The following is a 6,536-nucleotide window of genomic DNA, read 5'->3' as shown; positions in this document are numbered from 1 at the left end:
CGTCCCTTTTAAAATATTTTGTGCTGTTTTTTAAGTTTTTTGTTTGTCTGATTTAAAGATTTATAAAATATACATATAATCTATCTAAGTCCCTGGTCATCTTTTTATAATAATTGTTGATTATTATTTGTCAAGTTTTTAAGGGGTATTTTTAGCTTTTTTAGCGCCCTTACTTCTTCTCTATCGTTTGCCTAAGTATATATACACAGAGGGTTGTGAGTCTGCAGCAGGTAAGTACATATACACATAGGGTTGTGAGTTTGCAGCAGGTAAGTACATATACACAGAGGGTTGTGTGTCTGCAGCAGGTAAGTACATATACACAGAGGGTTGTGAGTCTGCAGCAAGTACATATACACAGAGAGATTTGAGCTTGCAGCAGATAAGTGCATATATATATAGAGTGTTGTAAGTGTGCAAAAGAAAAAGTACATATACACAGGGTTGTGTGTTTGCAGCAGGTAAGTACATATACACAGAGGGTTGTGTGTCTGCAGCAGGTAAGTACATATACACATAGGGTTGTGAGTTTGCAGCAGGTAAGTTCATATACACTGAGGGTTGTGTGTCTGCAGCAGGTAAGTACATATACACAGAGGGTTGTCAGTCTGCAGCAAGTACATATATACAGAGGGTTGTCAGTCTGCAGCAAGTACATATACACAGAGTGTTGTCAGTCTGGAGCAAGTACATATACACAGAGGGTTGTCAGTCTGCAGCAAGTACATATACAGAGGGTTGTCAGTCTGCAGCAAGTACATATACACAGAGGGTTGTCAGTCTGCAGCAAGTACATATACACAGAGGGTTGTCAGTTTGCAGCAAGTACATAGACACAGAGGGTTGTAAGTCTGCAGCAAGTACATAGACACAGAGGGTTGTCAGTCTGCAGCAAGTACATATACACAGAGGGTTGCCAGTCTGCAGCAAGTACATATACACAGAGGGTTGTGAGTCTGCAGCAAGTACATATACACAGAGGGTTGTAAGTCTGCAGCAAGTACATATACACAGAGGGTTGTCAGTGTGCAGCAAGTACATATACACAGAGGGATTTGAGCTTGCAGCATATAAGTTCATATATATATAGAGTGTTGTGAGTGTGCAAAAGAAAAAGTACATATACACAGGGTTGTGTGTTTGCAGCAGGTAAGTACATATACACAGAGGGTTGTGTGTCTGCAGCAAGTAAGTACATATACACATAGGGTTGTGAGTTTGCAGCAGGTAAGTACATATACACAGAGGGTTGTGAGTCTGCAGCAAGTACATATACACAGAGGGTTGTGAGTCTGAAACAGAAAAGTACATATACACAGATGGTTGTGAGTCTGAAGCAGAAAAGTACATATACACAGAGGGTTGTGAGTCTGCAGCAGGTAAGTACATATACACAGAGATATGTGAGTCTTCAGCAGATAAGTACATATACACAGAGATATGTGAGTCTAAAGCAGGTAAGTACATATACACAGAGGGTTGGGAGTCTGCAGCAGGTAAGTACATATACACAGAGGGATGTGACTCTGCAGCAGGTAAGTATATATACACAGAGGGTTGTGAGTCTGCAGCAGGTAAGTACATATACACATAGGGTTGTGAGTTTGCAGCAGGTAAGTACATATACACAGAGGTTTGTGTGACTGCAGCAGGTAAGTACATATACACAGAGGGTTGTGAGTCTGCAGCAAGTACATATACACAGAGGGATTTGAGCTTGCAGCAGATAAGTGCATATATATAGAGTGTTGTAAGTGTACAAAAGAAAAAGTACATATACACAGGGTTGTGTGTTTGCAGCAGGTAAGTACATATACACAGAGGGTTGTGTGTCTGCAGCAGGTAAGTACATATACACATAGGGTTGTGAGTTTGCAGCAGGTAAGTACATATACACAGAGGGTTGTGTGTCTGCAGCAGGTAAGTACATATACACAGAGGGTTGTGAGTCTGCAGCAAGTACATATACACAGAGGGTTGTGAGTCTGAAGCAGAAAAGTACATATACACAGAGGGTTGTGAGTCTGAAGCAGAAAAGTACATATACACAGAGGGTTGTGACTCTGCAGCAGGTAAGTACATATACACAGAGGGTTGTGAGTCTGCAGCAGGTAAGTACATATACACAGAGATATGTGAGTCTTCAGCAGGAAAGTACATATACACAGAGATATGTGAGTCTAAAGCAGGTAAGTACATATACACAGAGGGTTGGGAGTCTGCAGCAGGTAAGTACATATACACAGAGGGTTGTGAGTCTGCAGCAGGTAAGTACATATACACAGAGATATGTGAGTCTGTAGCAGGTAAGTACATATACACAGAGGGTTGTGAGTCTGAAGCAGGTAAGTACATATACACAGAGGGCTGTTAGTCTATAGCAGGTTAGTCCATATACACAAAGGGTTGTGAGTCTGCAGCAGGTAAGTACATATATACAGAGGGTTGTGAGTCAAGAGCAGGTAAGTACATATACACAGAGGGTTGTGAGTCGAAAGCAGGTAAGTACATATACACAGAGGGCTGTTAGTTCATATACATAAAGGGTTGTGAGCCTGCAATAAATAAGTGCATATACACAGAGGGTTGGGAGTGTGAAGTAGGTAAATTCTTATACAGAGAGGAATGCAAATCTGCAGCAGATAAGTACATATATACAGAGGGATGTGTCTGTTGTAGGTAAGTACATATACACAGTGGGCTGTGAGTCTGTTGTAGGTAAGTACATATACACAGAGGGCTGTTAGTCCATATACATAAAGGGTTGTGAGCCTGCAATAAATAAGTGCATATACACAGAGGGTTGTGAGTCTGCAATAAATAAGTGCATATACACAGAGGGTTGGGAGTGTGAAGTAGGTAAATACTTATACAGAGAGGAATGCAAATCTGAAGCAGATAAGTACATATACACAAAGGGATGTGAGTCTGTTGTAGGTAAGTACATATACACAGTGGGCTGTGAGTCTGTTGTATTTAAGTACATATACACAGAGCAAGTATGTACATATACGAAGATTGTTATGAGTCTGCAGCAGGTATGTACACATATACCAAGGGTTGTGAGATTACAGGAGGTAAGTGCATAGACACAGACATTTTTGTGAATCTGTTGCAGGGAAGTACATTTACCCAAACGTATGCGAGTCTTTGGCAGGTAAGTACATATACACAGAGAGTTGTGAGTCTGCAGCTAGTAAGTACATATACATAGACGATTGTGACTCTTCGGCAGGTAGGTACATACACAAAGAGGGATGAGAGTCTGTTGCAGGTAAGCGCATATACACAGAGAGTTGTCAGTCTGCAGCAGGTAAGTACATATACACAGAGGCTTGTGAGTCTTTGGCAGGTAAGTACATATACACAGCGGCTTGTGAGTCTTTGGCAGGTAAGTATATATACACAGAGAGTTGTGAGTCTGCAGCTAGTAAGTACATATATATAGACGATTGTGACTCTTCGGCGGGTAGGTTCATACACAAAGAGGGATGAGAGTCTGTTGCAATTAAGTAGATATACACACAGGGTTGTGAGTGTGCAAAAGAAAAAGTACATATACACAGAGGGTTGTCAGTCTGCAGCAAGTACATATACACAGAGGGTTGTCAGTCTGCAGCAAGTACATATACACAGAGGGTTGTCAGTCTGCAGCAAGTACATATACAGAGAGGGTTGTCAGTCTGCAGCAAGTACATATACAGAGAGGGTTGTCAGTCTGCAGCAAGTACATAGACAAAGAGGGTTGTCAGTCTGCAGCAAGTACATATACACAGAGGGTTGTCAGTCTGCAGCAAGTACATATACACAGAGGGTTGTCAGTCTGCAGCAAGTACATATACACAGAGGGTTGTCAGTCTGCAGCAAGTACATATACACAGAGGGTTGTGAGTCTGCAGCAAGTACATATACACAGAGGGTTGTGAGTCTGCAGCAAGTACATATAAACAGAGGGTTGTGAGTCTGCAGCAAGTACATATACACAGAGGGTTGTCAGTGTGCAGCAAGAACATATACACAGAGGGATTTGAGCTTGCAGCAGATAAGTGCATATATATAGAGTGTTGTGAGTGTGCAAAAGAAAAAGTACATATACACAGGGTTGTGTGTTTTGCAGCAGGTAAGTACATATACACAGAGGGATGTGTGTCTGCAGCAGGTAAGTACATATACACAGAGGGTTGTCAGTCTGCAGCAAGTACATATACACAGAGGGTTGTGTGTTTGCAGCAGGTAAGTACATATACACAGAGGGTTGTGAGTCTGCAGCAGGTAAGTACATATACACAGAGATATGTGAGTCTGTAGCAGGTAAGTACATATATACAGAGGGTTGTGAGTCAAAAGCAGGTAAGTACATATACACAGAGGGCTGTTAGTCTGTAGCAGGTTAGTCCATATACACATAGGGTTGTGAGTTTGCAGCAAGTACATATACACAGAGGGTTGTGAGTCTGCAGCAAGTACATATACACAGAGGGTTGTGAGTCTGCAGCAAGTACATATACACAGAGGGTTGTGAGTCTGCAGCAAGTACATATACACAGAGGGTTGTCAGTGTGCAGCAAGAACATATACACAGAGGGATTTGAGCTTGCAGCAGATAAGTGCATATATATAGAGTGTTGTGAGTGTGCAAAAGAAAAAGTACATATACACAGGGTTGTGTGTTTGCAGCAGGTAAGTACATATACACAGAGGGATGTGTGTCTGCAGCAGGTAAGTACATATACACATAGGGTTGTGAGTTTGCAGCAGGTAAGTACATATACACAGAGGGTTGTGAGATTACAGGAGGTAAGTGCATATACACAGACATTTATGTGAATCTGTTGCAGGGAAGTACATTTACCCAAACGTATGCGAGTCTTTAGCAGGTAAGTACATATACACAGAGTTGTGAGTCTGCAGCTAGTAAGTACATATACATAGACGATTGTGACTCTTCGGCAGGTAGGTACATACACAAAGAGGGATGAGAGTCTGTTGCAGGTAAGCGCATATACACAGAGAGCTGTCAGTCTGCAGCAGGTAAGTACATATACACAGCGGCTTGTGAGTCTTTGGCAGGTAAGTACACATACACAGCGGCTTGTGAGTCTTTGGCAGGTAAGTACATATACACAGAGAGTTGTGAGTCTGCAGCTAGTAAGTACATATACATAGACGATTGTGACTCTTCGGCGGGTAGGTTCATACACAAAGAGGGATGAGAGTCTGTTGCAATTAAGTAGATATACACCCAGGGTTGTGAGTGTGCAAAAGAAAAAGTACATATACACAGAGGGTTGTCAGTCTGCAGCAAGTACATATACACAGAGGGTTGTCAGTCTGCAGCAAGTACATATACACAGAGGGTTGTCAGTCTGCAGCAAGTACATATACACAGAGGGTTTTCAGTCTGCAGCAAGTACATATACACAGAGGGTTGTCAGTCTGCAGCAAGTACATATACACAGAGGGTTGTCAGTCTGCAGCAAGTACATATACACAGAGGGTTTTCAGTCTGCAGCAAGTACATACAGTATACAGAGAGGGTTGTCAGTCTGCAGCAAGTACATAGACACAGAGGGTTGTCAGTCTGCAGCAAGTACATATACACAGAGGGTTGTCAGTCTGCAGCAAGTACATATACACAGAGGGCTGTCAGTCTGCAGCAAGTACATATACACAGAGGGTTGTCAGTCTGCAGCAAGTGCGTATAAACAGAGGGTTGTCAGTCTGCAGCAAGTACATAGACACAGAGGGTTGTCAGTCTGCAGCAAGTACATATACACAGAGGGTTATCAGTCTGCAGCAAGTACATATACACAGAGGGATGTGAGTCTGAGGCAAGTACATATACACAGAGGGTTGTCAGTGTGCAGCAAGTACATATACACAGAGGGTTGTCAGTGTGCAGCAAGTACATATACACAGAGGGTTGTCAGTCTGCAGCAAGTACATATACACAGAGGGTTTTCAGTCTGCAGCAAGTACATATACAGAGAGGGTTGTCAGTCTGCAGCAAGTACATAGACACAGAGGGTTCTCAGTCTGCAGCAAGTACATATACACAGAGGTTTGTCAGTCTGCAGCAAGTACATACAGGGAGTGCAGAATTATTAGGCAAGTTGTATTTTTGAGGATTAATTTTATTATTGAACAACAACCATGTTCTCAATGAACCCAAAAAACTCATTAATATCAAAGCTGAATATTTTTGGAAGTAGTTTTTAGTTTGTTTTTAGTTTTAGCTATTTTAGGGGGATATTTGTGTGTGCAAGTGACTATTACTGTGCATAATTATTAGGCAACTTAACAAAAAACAAATATATACCCATTTCAATTATTTATTTTTACCAGTGAAACCAATATAACATCTCAACATTCACAAATATACATTTCTGACATTCAAAAACAAAACAAAAACAAATCAGTGGCCAATATAGCCACCTTTCTTTGCAAGGACACTCAAAAGCCTGCCATCCATGGATTCTGTCAGTGTTTTGATCTGTTCACCATCAACATTGCGTGCAGCAGCAACCACAGCCTCC

This window comes from Bombina bombina, chromosome 4, assembly GCF_027579735.1.
Source record: "Bombina bombina isolate aBomBom1 chromosome 4, aBomBom1.pri, whole genome shotgun sequence".
Classification (NCBI taxonomy): Eukaryota; Metazoa; Chordata; class Amphibia; order Anura; family Bombinatoridae; genus Bombina; species Bombina bombina.
Note: the sequence above shows the minus strand (reverse complement) of the source record.